The sequence below is a fragment of the Tripterygium wilfordii genome, chromosome 9 (genome assembly GCF_013401445.1).
Source record: "Tripterygium wilfordii isolate XIE 37 chromosome 9, ASM1340144v1, whole genome shotgun sequence".
NCBI lineage: Eukaryota > Viridiplantae > Streptophyta > Magnoliopsida > Celastrales > Celastraceae > Tripterygium > Tripterygium wilfordii.
This window is the reverse complement of record NC_052240.1, coordinates 9,107,861-9,125,449: the sequence shown is the minus strand read 5'-3', so window position 1 is coordinate 9,125,449 and position 17,589 is coordinate 9,107,861. Positions and strand designations below refer to the sequence as shown.

The following is a 17,589-nucleotide window of genomic DNA, read 5'->3' as shown; positions in this document are numbered from 1 at the left end:
ACGTTTTTGTGTAATTTCAAACATAACTTGGTCTATTGACATCTTTTGGTTACAAAACAATGAACGAAAGTTAAACTATATAGTTAGGCTTCAAGGAATACTAAATAAAGTACAGCCGTCCACTTCAATGCTTTGGAATTGCTCACCTTTCCCCACAGACGAGTTTTCACGTTTTGGTGCAATTCCAAACAAAACTTGGTCTATTGACATCTTTTGACTACAAAACGTTGAACTAAAGTTAAACTACCAAATTAGACTTCAAAGAACACTAAATAGAGTAAAACATACCACTTTAATGCTTTGGAATTGCTCAACTCTCTCCACATAAGAGTTTTTCACGTTTTTGTGCAATTTCAAACATAACTTGGTTTATTGGTAGATTTTGGTTACAAAACATTGAACGAAAGTTAAACTATAAAGTTAGGCATCAAAGAACATTAAATAGAGTACAACAATCCACTTTGATGCTTTAGAATTGCCCAACTCTCTCCATAGAAGAGTTTTTCAGGTTTTTGTGCAACTACAAACATAACTTGGTCTATTGGCATCTTTTGGTTACAAAACGTTGAATGAAAGTTAAACTAGCAAGTTAGCCTTCAAAGAATACCGAATAGAGTACAACGATCCACTTTGATGCTTTGGAATTACACAACCCTCTCCATAGACGATCTTTTCATGTTTTTGTGCAATTTCAAATATAACTTGGAATATTGACATCTTTTAGTTACAAAACATTGTACGAAAGCAAAACAAGAAAGTTAGATGTCTAAGAACAATAAATAGAGTAGAGCGGTCCACTTTGATGTTTTGGAATTGCTCCACACTCTCCATAGAAGAGCTTTTCACGTTTTTGTACAATTTGAAATATAACATGGTCTATTGTCATGATTAGGTTACGAAATGTTGTACGAAAATTAAACTAGAAAGTTAGACTTATAAGAACATGAAATAGAGTACAACGGTCCACTTTGATGCTTTGGAATTGTTCAACTCTCTCCACAGATGAGCTTTTTCAGGTTGTTGTGCAATTACAAACATAACTTGGTCTATTGGCATCTTTTGGTTACAAAACGTTGAATGAAAGGTTTAGGGTTTAGGAATTTCACTATGATTTCTTTCTTTCCCAAAAAGCTGTAGGAATTTCACTATACACCTCTTTCTCAAGTTTAACCATGAAAGCTTTAATCTTTTTTCGAGTAGCAGGATGTTCTACTTGCTTTTCAAGAGAAATCATGTTAATTTCTTGTTTCAGAATGGCAATTTGCCTTTCTTTGTGAGAGACAGTAGTGTGAAGATTATTTATAAGGGCTACCTTCTTGGGGAAAACAAATTTAAATGTTACCTCCTTTCCTTTGAGAACAGAATGAATTCCTTTATCATCTACTATATAAGGTTCAAGTAAAGCTAGGAACGGATTTTGTAAAATAAAATATGTGTTTAGGTTTTTAACGAACATAAAGACCAATTTTATGCAAACCTGATCATGACAGACATATGTGTTTGACAATTTATAATTGATCTGTAAATCCGTATCACCAAAGCTGTCCAAATTGTGAAAAGTAAGATACAATATTTATAGTGACTTGCTATCCTTAATCCGAATTTTTATAAAATTGTCAAAACAGATGCCTCTGAATTGGGCTATGGTGGAATCCTCAAACAACAATGCCATTCAGGTAAGGAACAATTGGTAAGATTCACTTCTGGTTTATAGAACCTTCACAACAAAAATACTCCACTATTAAGAAAGAACTTTTATCCATAGTTCTTTGTATAACTACATTTCAGGATGATTTATTAAATCAACAATTTATTTTACGAATTGATTGCAAAGCGGCAAAAGATGTGTCAGAGAAAGATGCCAAAAATCTTACCTGTAAACAAATTTTCGCTCGCTGGCAGGCCTTATTAGCAATTTTCGATTTTAATATTGAGTATATTAAAGGTGATTATAACAATCTCCCTGATTTTCTAATTCGTGAATATCTACAAGTAAATGGGCAGCTCTAGCAACCTTGGGAGAGGAAGATTGTCTTTTCAGAAAGGCAAGAAACCAAAACCAATAAAAAGAGAAAATACTATGAAAACAACGGTCCACACTTTGGAATTACTCAACTCTCTCCATAGACTATCTTTTCATGTTTTTGTGCAATTTCAAATATAACTTGGTATATTGGCATCTTTTAGTTACAAAACATTGTACAAAAGCAAAACAAGAAAGTTAGATGTCTAAGAACAATAAATAGAGTAGAAAGGTCCACTTTGATGCTTTGGAAATGTCCCACTCTCTCCATAGAAGAGCTTTTCACATTTTTGTGCAATTTGAAACATAACTTGGTCTATTGGTATGATTTGCTTACGAAACGTTGTACAAAAATTAAACTAGAAAGTTAGACTTATACGAACACTAAATAGAGTGCATTGGTCTACTTTGATGCTTTGGAATTGCTCAACTCTCTCCATAGACGAGCTTTTCACGTTTTTTTATAATTTCAAACATAACTAGTCTATTGGCATCTTCCGCTTATGAAACAGTGTACGAAAGCTGAACCAGAAAGTTAGCCTTAAAAACACACTAAATAGAATACAATGATCCACATTGATGCTTTGAAATTGCTCAACCCTTTCCATAGACTAGCTTTTCACGTTTTTATGTAATTTTATACATTACTAGGTCTATTAGCATCTTTTCCTAGCAAAACTCTATAAGAAAGCTAGACTAGCTTTTTAGACTTCTAAGAACATTAAATAGAGTAAAACGGTCCACTTTGATGCTCTGAATTGCTTAACTCTCTCCATATACGAGCTTTTCATGTTTTTGTGCAATTTGTAACATTACTTGGTCTATTGGCATGTTTTGGTTACAAAACGTTGTACGAAAGTTAAACTAGCAAGTTAGACATATAAGAACACCAAATAGAGTACAACGGTCTACTTCCATGTCTTGGAATTGTTCAACTCTCTCCACAGACGAGCTTTTCACGTTTTTGTGCAATTTCAAACATAACTTGGTCTATTGGCATGTTTTGGTTACGAAATGTTGTACAAAAGTTAAACTAGCAAGTTAGACATATAAGAACACTAAATAGAGTACAACGTTAGACTTGGATGCTTTTTGAATTGATCAACTATCTCCATAGACGAGCATTTTACGTTTTTTTACAATTTCACACATAACTTGGTCTATTGACGTCTTTTGTTACAAAATGTTGTCCCAAAGCTAAACTAGCAACTTAGACTTCTAAGACCACTAAATAGAGTACAACGGTCCACTTTGATGCTTTGGAATTGCTCGAGTCTCTCCATTGACGAGCTTTTCATGTTTTTGTGCAATTTCAAACATAACTTGGTCTATTGGCATTTTTTGGTCATGAAATGTTGTACGAAGGCTAAATTAACAAGTTAAACTTTAAAGAACACTAAATAGAGTACAATGGTCCACTTTGATGCTTTAGAGTTGCTCAACTCTCTCCATAGACAAGCTTTTCATGTTTTTGTGGAATTTGAAACATAACTTGGTCTATTGGCATGATTTGGTTATGAAACGTTGTACGAAAATTAAACTAGAAAGTTAGACTTATAAGAACACTAAATAGAGTACATTGGTCCACTTTGATGCTTTGGAATTGCTCAACTCTCTCCATAAACGAGCTTTTCATGATTTTCTACAAATTCAAACATAACTAGTCTATTGGCATCTTCTGCTTATGAAACAATGTACAAAAGCTAAACTAGGAAGTTAGACTTAAAAGCACATGAAAATAGAGTACAACGGTCCACATTGATGCTTTGAAATTTCTCAACCCTCTCCATAGACAAGATTTTCACGTTTTTACGTAATTTTATACATTACTTGGTCTATTAGCCTTTCCCTAACAAAACTTTGTACGAAAGCTAAACTAGCTTGTTAGACTTTTAAGAACACTAAATAGAGTCCACTTCGATACTCTGGAATTGCTCAACTCTCTCCATAGACGAGCTTTTCATGTTTTCTTGTAATTTCACACATAACTTGATCTATTGGCGCCTTTTGGTTATGAAACGTTGCCCCAAAGTTAAACTAGCAACTTAGACTTCTAAGAACACTAAATAGAGTACAACAGTGCACTTTGATGCTTTGGAATTGCTCAACTTTCTCCATAGATGAGCTTTTCATGTTTTTGTTCAATTTGATACATAACTTGGTCTAATTGCATCTTTTGCTTACGAAACATTGTACAAAATCTGAACTAGAAAGTTAGACTTAAAAGCACAGTAAATAGAGTTCAATGGTCCACTTTGATGCTTTGGAATTGCTCAACTCTCTCCATAGATGAGTGATGTGCCAAATATATACATACATTTGCACATCCTTTACACATAAGTTCATCCCATTTTGAGTTGATTAAGAGTTGATATTGCCTAAGAAAACTATATTTGCATATTGTAGGTGCCAAGGCAAAAAAGGGAGGAAAAGAGTGCAAAATGAAGATTTGGATTCCAGAACTGATTTCCGATCAATCGGAGCCATTCCCGATCGATCGGACCTGCCAAAACACTAAAAAACTCGTGGAGGCAGATTGTATTTCCGATCGATCAGAACAGTGTCCGATCGATCAGATGTACTATTCACAGTACGCGCAGTTTCGCGAAAAAGTTCCAAATTCACTTGTTTTTAAGCCAAAACGACCCCAACTTGTTTTGAAAACGACATAAGAGTTTGGGGAAGTATAAAAGGGCATAAAATAGGGTTTTGGGGGAGTTCTTGGAGGTTTTTTCATTCTACCACCACTGGAGAACTTGGAGTCACCATTGAAGCTCGGAGAAGAAGAGTGTCTACAAGGGGGTTTTCTCTCTCCTTTTCTATCCTAGTTTCTATGGTTGATTTCCTTTGTTTAATGATGTATTTTGCTTCCATGAGTGGCTAGATTTCGTACTAGGGTCTTAATGTAACCAAACCTTGAAGATTCAATAAACTTGGTTTCCTTATTTCTTGATTTCTCTCTCTCTATTGATTGTCTATGGGTGTGATTAATGCTTTTGAATGTTTGGCCATCATTCAATTGATTTGCTGCCTAGATTGAGACCGGAAGGAGATATCTAGGGTTTGGCTCAAGCCATAGATGACATAGGGTGCATGAACCATAGGAATATAGGTTTGTGGCTTATGCAATCGCTAAATGATTTCCATAGTTCTTAATGAGTTTTTGATATATTAATCCGATTGTTAGGAATAACAGGGATTTATGTTGAAAATACGTTTGATGTATCTAGGAATAGAACATTGAATAGGTTGGAAAATCGATTGTCATTATAGAGAGAGGAATTAGGGATTAAGGGACCAAGGGAATTGAATTGGATAGGTGAGGTGACGTTAAGTACCCTAGTGCTTTCCACCCTTGATTTCACACCTGTGTTTGATTTGTCTTTGTTCTTTTTAATTAGTTTAGTTAAAAATCAAAACAAACCGCAAAACCGTTCCCCAATTTGCATAGTTGTTACTAGTTTGACATTGATTTCTATTGCCAACACATCCCTAGTGGAAACGATAATTTACTCACCTCTTTATTACTTGTGCGATTTGTGCGCTTGCAATTAAATCTATATCAAGTTTTTGGTGCCGTTGCCGGGGATTGAGGCAATTGTTTTTTGTGTCAAATTAGGTTTTCAATTGTGTTAATTGGTTTTTATTTTTTTGCAGAAATTCTTTCTCTTGTATGAGCTTGGGAAGACGTTCTATTAATCCGGAATTAATTGGTATTGATTTGGAGATTGAAAGGACTCTTCACAATCTTAGACGGTAGCTTATTAATAATCAAATGGAAGGCATGGGAGACAATCAAGGAAGGGGGAATGTTCGTGATCTTGGTGGAGCTTTAATTGTGAATGATGGTAATGGTAATGGTGGAGGTGTTAATGGAAGAAATGGTGGTGATGAGGTTGGAGGCCCTCCTAGGCAATTTGATCCTCACTCTCTTGAGGATTGTGCTAGGCCTACTTGGGACACAAATCCTTCAAGCTTCCGCTATCCTCCTATCAATGCTACTAATTTTGAGATCAAGCTGGCTATCATCAACATTATCTCTAACTCGGTGAATTTCTATGGTATTCCTAATGAAGAGCCCAATGTCCATCTTCGCTCTTTCTTGCATGTGGGCACTACTTTTGGGATTAACGGAGCTTCTAAGGATGCTATCTTGTTGAGGTTATTCCCATTTTCTTTGAGGGACAAGGCTAAGGGATGGTTGATGTCCTTGCCTCCCAAATCTATCACCACTTGGGATGAGATGGCGGAGCAATTCTTGACGAAATTCTTTCCTCCGGGCAAGGCAGTGCAAATTAGGACGGATATCATGTCCTTTACCCAAAAGGATATTGAATCATTTTATGAGGCTTGGGAGCGCTTTAAAGGAATTATTCGCAGTTGCCCAAATCATGGTCTTCCGGAATGGGTGGTGTACCAAGCTTTCTATAATGGGTTGTGCATGCATACTAAGGAGACTATTGATGCGGCTGCGGGAGGTTCTTTTATGACAAAAAATCAAGAGGAGGCTCGGGAATTACTTGATAAAGTGGCCAAGACCACTAACTCTTGGTACTCGGTGAGGGGGAATCCAAAGCAAGGGGGAAGTTGTAGAGATGATGAAGTTATGTCTACCTTGGCTATTATGGCAAAGAAGATTGATGCATTGACACTAAATCAAGCTCAATGGGTACATGCTATGCAAAACACAGCTTCCTACATTTCTTGTGATTATTGTTGTGGACGCCATCCTACGGGGGAGTGTCTCATTGCTTCTTCCTCTAATCCTAGTGAGCAAGTGAATGCCATTGGTGGAGGTAATTTCAATCAACCCCGCAATGATCCTTATTCCAACTTCTACAATTCGGGATTTAGGAATCACCCCAACTTCTCTTGGAACAATACTCAAAATGTACAAAATCCTCAACATCTAGTGCAGCCCCAAGAGAAGAAGAGGGATATTGATGACATGTTCTCAAAGATTGCGGGAGGTCTTGATACGCTTACAACACATACCTCCCAATTTATGACAAAGACGGAGCAATTCATGAGCAAAACTGATGCTACTCTTCAAGCCCAAGCAACTTTGATGCAAAACTATGGAACTTCCATCCGGAATCTTGAGGTACAAATGGGGCAAATAGCTAACAATTTGTTATTTAGAGAAAGAGGTACCTTCCCAAGGCAACCGGAATTGAATCAAAAAGGGAAGGACAAAGAGCAATGCATGGCAATCACTCTTCGGACTGGTAAGGTAGTTCAAAATGTTGATGATCTTGATGCCGAAAAGGAGAAAATTTTGCAGGAAAAGGGGGACTGCAGCAAAACAAGGGAAAAGGAAGCTGAAAAGTGTCCAGGGGCATTTCCGATCAATCGGACCCCATCCCGATCGATCGGCCAATCCCAGAAAAAGCTGAAAAAGTCAGAAGATGATCCAAATGTGCAAACACGATATGCAGTTGAGTTGGATTGGCCTGATAGTTCTCTCCCCGCACCTCCAGTCAAACCTTATGTGCGTCCAATTCCATTTCCTCAAAGATTGAAGAGCACTAAAAAGAATGATGATCAATTCTCTAAATTTTTGGAGGTATTCAAGAAGCTTCAAGTGAACATACCCTTTGCCGAAGCTTTAGAGCAAATTCCTTGCTATGCCAAGTTTATGAAGGAGATCTTATCCAAGAAACGGAGATTGAAGGAGCATGAAAAGATACAATTGACCCAAGAGTGTAGTGCCATTGTGCAAAGGAAGCTCCCAATTAAGCAAGATGATCCGGGAAGTTTCACAATCCCGTGCACCATTGGAAACACCTTGATTGAAAAATCTTTATGTGATCTTGGAGCTAGCATCAATTTGATGCCATTGTCGGTTGTGAAGCAAATTGAAGTGAAAGAGATTAGTGCAACCACGGTGTCCTTACAAATGGCGGATAGATCAATCAAATACCCGCTTGGCATAGTAGAGGATGTCTTAGTGAAGGTGGGTGATCTTATGTTCCCAGTGGATTTTCTTATCTTGGATATGGAGGCCAATCCTACTACTCCCATAATCTTGGGAAGGCCATTCTTGAGCACCGGAAGAGCTTTGATTGATGTTGAAAAAGGGAAGCTTACTTTAAGAGGTGCGGGAGGTGACCAAATCACTTTTAAGGTGCTTGGAAATAGAAGGCACGAGGAGGTCTCTCAACAATGCCTCCAAGTGGAGCATATTGACATGGTCATTCCCGACACTATTGAGAAGAAAGCTCATTATATTCCGATTCAAGTTCTACTAGGCCAAGACTCCAAAGTGAAGTATGAAATTCCCAAGGCAACCATCCAAGCTGAAATTGAACTGCAAAAGTCTCAAGTGGAAGATCTCAAAGAGAAGCAAAAGAAGAGGACGAAGAAGAAGAAAAGGAAGACCAAGAAAATGCAGAAAAATGTCTTTCCTAAAGAAACGCTGGTGATGAAGGTTTGTGCTCCTTGCATGGCACCTAAGCAATCAAATGTCAATCTCATGAAGCCATCAAGGGGAGTATACACCACAACCCTCAAGGATCCTGGTTGAATTCACAAAGGGGAGTCGGGCTGAATACTTTAAACCAAGCGCTTTTGGGAGACAACCCAGGTTTTATTGTTCTATCTCTATCTTTTTATTTCTATTTTCACCTATTCCATGCATTGAGGACATTGCATATTTTAAGTGTGGGGGTGGGAATTTAGGTTTCTAGTTTTTGTAAAAAAATAAAAAAAATAAAATTTTTGACTTCAAATGCCTTGTGCCATGTCACTCTTGAGTGTATTTGGATGAATTTTGTGATCTTTGAAGCATTGATGGATCTTGCTATGGACATTCTTTCCAATTGAGTTGTTCCTATCTTGAAAATTGTTTTGTCCATTGTGCCTTTGTGAATATGGAACACTTGATTGTGGGGTATGAAATATGACTTGACTTTGGCATTTGTGGTTGTTTGAGATCAATTTGATTCTAAGTAGCACTACTTGAGCAATGAAAAAGAGAAAAAAAATATATAGAAAAGAAAAAAAATAGAAAAAGGAAGAAATTGTGTTTATAAATAAATGGTTTCTTTCATAAGTTTTCTGCTGAGTAACCGGGCCTCTTGCCTAGCAAGCAATGAGTTTCGCGTAAAAAGGTAGGAAATGAATGTTAGAGTACCTTGGTGACTAGTTTAACCTCGTAGCCTTTTTGACTTGGGTAATTAGATCCGTTGGGGTGTCTTAACACCTAGTGCCCTAAGCCAACTGGATTGAGAGTCATTGGTCGAAAGCTCGTTACATGAGTCATTTAGAAAGCTTAAGGAGGTTGAACATTGCGCAAGTCACCTTTGAGAAGAAAAGGAAAGAAAAAAAATGTGAATAAGAATGAAGTTTGAATAAATGCTCATTGTATTTGTTTTTTGATTCTTACTGTTCTTGGAAGACTTCATGACCATTGTTTATGTCACTTTGAAGCCGAATATCAAGTGAAATCCATTATGTGCATCATTTCTTGAATTTATATGCAAAGTGGATGAGATAAGATTCTTGAAGGAATGCTTTTATTGTTTTGAATGCCCTAATGTTTGGTTTGTTAGTGTGGATAGGGTTGCAATTGTGAGTTCATTTTATACTCTTGTTGATGGCATGATTTTGGCATTGAATTTTTTTAATGTTTGTGGGTATCATTCTGGTAAACCCTCAGGAGACACAACTCCTCCTACTAGGGGCACCTAGGGGTTTAAAGGCTTGTGGCACATGCTAAGTGTCATCATGAGCCCTACGAAAGTGGCATAGATTAGTTATTTATTTAGAGTAGATCTTAGTTGTTTTATTTTTCATTTGAGCTTAACGGAAAATACTCTTTCACTCCTTTATTCATTCTCAATTTGCTCGAGGACGAGCAAAGGTTAAGTGTGGGGGTGTTTGATGTGCCAAATATATACATACATTTGCACATCCTTTATACATAAGTTCATCCCATTTTGAGTTGATTAAGAGTTGATATTGCCTAAGAAAACTATATTTGCATATTGTAGGTGTCAAGACAAAAAAGGGAGGAAAAGAGTGCAAAATGAAGATTTGGACTCCAGAACTGATTTCCGCTCGATCGGAGCCATTCCCGATCGATCAGACCTGCCAAAACACTAAAAAACTCGTGGAGGCAGATTGTATTTCCGATCGATCGGAGGTACTATTCACAGTACGCGCAGTTTCGCGAAAAAGTTCCGAATTCACTTGTTTTTAAGCCAAAACGACCCCAACTTGTTTTGAAAACGACATAAGAGTTTGGGGAAGTATAAAAGGGCATAAAATAGGGTTTTGGGGGAGTTCTTGAAGGTTTTTTCATTCTACCACCATTGGAGAACTTGGAGCCACCATTGAAGCTTGGAGAAGAAGAGGGTCTACAAGGGGGTTTTCTCTCTCCTTTTCTATCCTAGTTTCTATGGTTGATTTCCTTTGTTTAATGATGTATTTTGCTTCCATGAGTGGCTAGATTTCTTACTAGGGTCTTAATGTAACCAAACCTTGAAGATTCAATAAACTTGGTTTCCTTATTTCTTGATTTCTCTCTCTCTATTGATTGTCTATGGGTGTGATTAATGCTTTTGAATGTTTGGCCATCATTCAATTGATTTGCTGCCCAGATTGAGACCGGAAGGAGATATCTAGGGTTTGGCTCAAGCCATAGATGACATAGGGTGTATGAACCATAGGAATATAGGTTTGTGGCTTATGCAATCGCGAAATGATTTCCATAGTTCTTAATGGGTTTTTGATATATTAATCCGATTGTTAGGAATAACAGAGATTTATGTTGAAAATACGTTTGATGTATCTAGGAATAGAATATTGAATAGGTTGGGAAATCGATTGTCATTATAGAGAGAGGAATTAGGGATTAAGGGACCAAGAGAATTGAATTGAATAGGTGACGTAAAGTACCCTAGTGCTTTCCATCCTTGATTTCACACTTGTGTTTGATTTGTCTTTGTTCTTTTAAATTAGTTTAGTTAAAAATCAAAACAAACCGCAAAACCATTCCCCAATTTGCATAGTTGTTACTAGTTTGACATTGATTTCTATTGCCAACACATCCCTAGTGGAAACGATAATTTACTCACCTCTTTATTACTTGTGCGATTTGTGCGCTTGCAATTAAATCCATATCAATGAGGTTTTATATTTTTGTGCAATTTCAAACACAACTTGGTCTATTGTCCTCTTTTGGTTACAAAACATTGAATGAAAGGTTTAGGGTTTAGGAATTTCACTATGATTTCTTTCTTTCCCAAAAAGTTGTAGGAATTTTAGTACACACCTCTTTCTCAAGTGTAACCATGAAAGCTTTAACCTTTTCTTGAGTAGCAAGATGTTCTATTTGCTTTTCATGAGAAATCATGTTAATTTCTTGTTTCTAAAAGGCAATTTGCCTTTCTTTGTGAGAGACAGTAGTAGTGTGAAGGTTATTTGTAAAGGCTACGTTCTTGGGGAAAACAAATTTAAATGTTACCTCCTTTCCTTTGAGAACAGAATGAATGCTTTATCATCTACTGTATAAGGTTCAAGTAAACTTAGGAACGGATTTCCTAAAATAATATTTGTGTTTAAGTTTTTAACCAACACAAAAACCAATTTTATGCAAACCTGATCATGACAGACATGTTTTGGACAATATATAATTTATTTGTAAATCCATATTGCCAAAGCTGTTCAAATTCTGAAAAGTACGATATGATATTTATTGTGTCTTGCTATCCCTAATCTGAAATTTTATAAAATTGTTGAAACAAATGCCTCTGAACTGGGTTATGGGTGGAATCCTCAAACAACAAAGCCCTTCAGGTAAGGAACAATTGGTAAGATTCACTTCTGGCTTATGGAAGCCTGCATATTAAGAAAGAATTTTTATCCATAGTTCTTTGTATAACTAAATTTCAGGATGATTTATTAATCAATAATTTCTTTTATGAATTGATTGCAGAGCAGCAAAAAAAGTAATAGAGAAAGATGTCAAAAATCTTGCCTCTAAACAAATTTTCGCTCGTTGACAGGCCTTATTAGCAATTTTCGATTTTAATATTGAGTTTATTAAAGATGATTCTAACAATCTCCCTGATTTTCTAACTCGTGAATATCTACAGGGAAATGAGTTGCTTTAGTAGCCGGGGGAGAGAAAGATTGTCTTTTCAGAAAGGCAAGAAACCAGAACCAATAAAAAGAGAAAATACTATGAAAACCGAATGGAGTACAACGGTTCACTTTGATTTTTTGGAATTACTCAACTCTCTCCATAGACAATCTTTTTAAGTGTTTGTGTAATTTCAAATATAACTTGGTATATTGGCATATTTTAGTTACAAAACTGTCGCAACCTGGGTCACAACGCAGACCGGCGATGAAAGGATGAAAAATGATTTAGAGTCGCCACCAATTGATATGAGTGCAACTAAAAATGGGTAAGGGGGTCTATTGAGTGTGGGGAAGGTGTTAGGCACCCCACAACTCCCTAAAAGATTACCTAGATTGATCTATGTGCTTTTTCTTGAAAAGTTGTTTGTCCAATATAGATGGTGTTTTGATTTGAAAAGATAACATTAATTAAACCATAGGCAGGAGCTGAATGTCATCAAGTACTCCTCCTAATTAACTTTAATTTAGGTATCTATTATTTTTACGAGTACAAATGATACCTTAATTTGAATAGATAACATAATTAAAGCCTAGGCAGGAGCTGAATGTCATCAATTCCTCCTCCTAATGAACTTTAATTTAGGTATCTAGTAAATTAATTTATCATTGTGTTTAGAAATACAAATGACGTTTTAATTTGAAGAGATAACATAATTAAAGCCTAGGCAGGAGCTGAATGTCAACAACTCCTCCTAATGAACTTTAATTTAGGTATCTAGTAAATTAATTTATCATTATGTTTAAAAATACAAATGACACTTTAATTTGAAAAGATAACATAATTAAAGCCTGGGCAGGAGCTAAATATCATCAAGTCCTCCTCCTAATGAACTTTAATTTAGTATCCATTAAGTTATTTTTATGAAGAGTTGGTAAAAACGCGACTATTGAATTGATGAATTGGCAAAACTAACCCCTAAGCATGCATACTAATCACGTTAAACATGAGTAAAACTAAACTACACTACTTTACATTACTTTTCATTATTTTCACTACCCTATTACAAGGATTACACTTTACAATCATGTACAAAAGACAAATATAAAATGTGAAATGCAAATATTCTACAACAATTGGAATATTGCCCAAGGGACCATTGCTCAAACCCGGTCCAAATCTTCTAAGTATGTCCTCCGGCCCAAGTCAAGTTACCCCTCGGCCCAAGTAGTGCACTCGGTCCAAACCCAACATCAAACATAAAAAAAATGGGGGGGGGGGGGGTGGGAGTTAAAATGGTGTTCAAATATCATAGAAACTCAAATCAAATTAGACCCATATATATTATAGATATATAACCACCTATACAAATATGCAAAATGGTATATATTCATATACAAACACATATACAATATATACACACACTGCATATAGATACACGCACACCACATATATGTACATATACCCACCATACATATATATCTGCACGCACACTGCACATATCATATATATATACACATCCCATATATATATATATACACGCATAGTGCACATATAAACATAAATATTCTGAACCAAAAAAAAAAAAAACTATACAGCAGATTCCTAATGTTGCCAGGGATTGAGCAAAACAAAACATATATACAAAACATCAAATATCAAATATACTCAAACCGAACATAAAAAAAACAACATAAACACTAAGTATATTAGCATACCATATTGATTGATTATGAACAAGTCAAATCCAGATCCAGTATTGCAAAACCAAGTCCAAATCCAGTACTAGTACTACCGATTATCATTCTATATAGAACTTGATAATTACAAGACCAAATCCGGCACAAGACCAGCAAATTAACTACAACTAGCAGGGTAAAAACAGGGAATAACCTCAATCAATCATTAGCAACATCGAACAAAACAAAAACCCACATCATGAACAAGATTTATGAACAAAGGGTTTGAGCAATTACAATGACATATTAGCAACGAGTCCAGACAAACACATAAGAATGAAACCATATTTGAATTAAGGTATTTGAGTCATTACCTTCTCAAAGAAATGGAAATGGAGAAGATGAAACCCCTTTTCCCTTTTTCCTCTTTTCTTTGTATTGTTTTGTCACCCTCCTTCCTTTCCACCTCTCAATCACTCAAAACCCTTCTTCTTATCTCTTGACTTTTTCTTCTCTCTTTCTCTCCTCTGTTTTTCTTTTTCTTCCTTTCTTCACTTCGGCTACCCCCCTCCTTTTCTTTCTCTCACGCCACCTTTCTTTCTCTCCTTTTTTTTTCTCCCTTTTCTGCGGCTCCCACTCCCCTTTTTTCTTGTTGTGCGGCTGCCTTAGTCTCTCTCTCTTTCAAAGAATGTTGCATTTCTTTTATACTAAGAGAGAGTGAGACCTCATCTCCTAAAACCCTAGTTCTTTCAATTTGTCTTTTTACCCTTACTTTTCTTTTCTTTTAACCAAGGTGGCTATTCTTTTTGGTCTTTTCCACTTTTTAGTTTTCCATTTAATTTATTTATTTTTATTCTCTAGATATTTTCTAGGGTTTTGTTGTATTGGGCTTGAATTTTTATGAGCTTATGGTCCAAGAAATAGGCTTTAGAAATTTTTGCATGCTTATGGGTCCAAGAAACAGGTTTTGAATTTTTGTGAGTTTACGGGCTCCAGAACGGGCTTTTGAATTATTATTATTATTATATTTTTTAATTTTTTTCTATTTTTCTATTTTTTTTGGGCCGGACGAAAACCGGCCCCCCTTTGTATGTCTTTTATGAAATAAAAGGCAAACAAAGGTGTAGTCAACCGAGTTTCGTACGGGAACTGAAATGCGCGGGATCACTTTGGCCATTCCTGGCTTGGCCAAATGTTTGTGTAAGAAAATAAAGGGCATGGGATCACAAGGCCATTCCCGGCTTGGCCAAATGTTCGTGTAGAAAAATAAAGGGCACGGGATCACAAGGCCATTCCCGGCTTGGCCAAATGTTTGTGCAACAAAAATAAAGGGCACGAGATCACAAGGCCATTCCCGGCTTGGCCAAATGTTTGTGCAAGAAAAATAAAGGGCACGGGATCACAAGGCCATTCCCGGCTTGGCCAAATGTTGGTGTAGAAAAATAAAGGGCACGGGACCACAAGGCTATTCCCGGCTTGGCTGACAAGAAAAGAAAGTGCATGGGATCACTACGGCCATTCCCAGCATGGCCATAAATGTTTGTTTGAATTTATGCAAGAAAATATCCATGAGTGTATGAATACATGAAGAAAATTGTATTTTCTTTTATTTTTCTTATTTTGAAAATTTGATTTTGGTTAATTTTCGTAAGCACCATCACCCCTATCATCCTGCAATCATCCATCATGAGGAGACTGCATCTTTTGCCTCCATCCCATCTTGAATCTGCCATGTTACACTTATTCTTGTATCTTTCATTCTTGTTTTGTCTTGTCTGGTCTTTCCATCGATTTACTGTTCACATCTTATTTCCATCAAATCCGACATACCTTTAACGCCAAACAAAAGCTTTTCGGCTCCAAAATCTCTTGGGCCCCACTATGTCTTTTAACGTCATTTAATTTATTTTAGCTCTCTTAGAATTAAGAACACCACAATCTCTTCGGCTCCACCATGCCTTTTAGCGTCATTTAATTTCTTTTAGCTCCTTTACAATCAAGAACACCAAAATCTCACAGTTTCCTGCTAAGAACAATGTCCTAATGCACTTGTCATGATTCTTTTATTACTTTACTCAACTTCCAAATAAATTCAATAGTATGGCAATGCTTGTACTACATGAGATTTATGAAGGCAAAAAATCACGAAAAACACAAGCAATGAATAAGGAATTCAGAAATGAATTGAATGACCTCAGAGAGTTTTATTTAGAATAGATAGATAACAGGAGAAATTGATCAAGTAAATATATGATCAAGAGGGTTAAAAATAAAGGAAATAGCAGAAATCTTTACAGGATATAAAATGAGATAACTTTGATTCTGCACAAAACTGCCCCAGTTTTGTGTGCCCCCATTTTGGAATTATTGAATCTGACTACTTTCATATCAATCTTTTCCTTCACAGACTCATCATGCATACCCCTGAACATAACCAATTCACCCGTGTACAGCCTTGCTATTTGTCATTCACTGTATTGTCCCATATTCTTCTCAAATCCTCTTAATGGCCTCTGTCAGTTCCCTGTAATTGCTTTCTCCACGCCTTTTCTGATCTCAATGTTACTTGAAGCTCCCAAGAAGGGTTTTCACTTTAGTAGAGACTTTTCTATTTTCCCTAATTTTTGCTTGAAGCGCCCACGAGGGGTTTTCACTTCAGTAGGATTTTTTATTGCTCTAATTTTTGCCTAGACCGCCCTTTCGGGTTTTCAATCTAGCGAGCCTTTAACTCTAATTTTTGCCTAGATCGCCCTTTCGGGTTTTCAATCTAGCGAGTATTTTTATTTTTATTTTATTTTTTTTAACTCTAATTTTTGCCTAGACCGCCCTTTCGGGTTTTCAATCTAGCGAGTTTTTTTTTTTTTTTGCTATGGGTAATACTTTTTGATGGCGTCTGCATTCACCGGATTAGGCAATTCACCAGATTAGGCAATTCTTCTCCATCCATTCTTGTCAAAATTAACGCCACTCCTTCAAAGGCTTTCTTCACCACATATGGTCCCTCATAATTCGGTGTCCACTTCCCTCGGTGATCCTTTTGAGGCGGCAAGATCATCTTCAACACTAAATCTTCTTCCCTGAAACTGTGAGGTCGAACTTTCTTATTATGTGCTTTCATCAATCTTCTTTGATACAATTGCCCTTGCTCTTAGTCTTCGTTCTTCAACCAAATTCAACTGCTCATAACGCATTCGAGTCCATTCTTATTCTTCCAATCCTGCCTCCAGAACTACTCGAAGGGATGGAATCTCCACTTCGATAGGCAAAACCGCTTCCATGCCATACACCAAGGAGAAAGGCGTCTCCCCGGTAGATGTCCGTATTGAGGTCCGATAACCATATAGAGCAAAAGAGATCTTCTCATTCCAATCTTTGTAATTCTCTTTCATCTTCCCAATGATCTTCTTGATATTCTTATTCGCCGCTTCGACGGCCCCATTCATCTTCGGACGGTAAGGAGTCGAATTATGGTGATAAATTTTGAATTGGTCACAAAAATCCTTCACCATTTTACTGTTGAAATTCGTGTCATTATCAGTGATAATTCTTTTTGGGACTCCATATCGACAAACAATCTCTTTCCTCAAAAACCGAACAACCACACTACTTGTCACATTAGAATACGAAGAAGCCTCCACCCATTTGGTAAAATAATCGATAGCAACCAGAATAAACCGATGCCCATTAGAAGCCTTCGGCTCAATTGGACCGATGACATCTAATCCCCACATCGAGAAAGGCCATGGTGACGTCAACACATGTAATGGATTAACGGAAACATGTGTCCTGTCTGCATAAAT

The 17,589-nt window shown here is 36.6% G+C and overlaps 1 non-coding gene across 1 annotated transcript; it reads right to left on the bottom strand.

The window, feature by feature from the left end:
* Positions 1–6,315: 6,315 nt before the first annotated feature.
* On the bottom strand, positions 6,316–6,421 carry LOC120006743. Its single transcript, XR_005470086.1, has one exon. It is a non-coding gene; the product is annotated as a small nucleolar RNA R71 (small nucleolar RNA).
* Between the last annotated feature and the right edge of the window lie 11,168 nt (positions 6,422–17,589).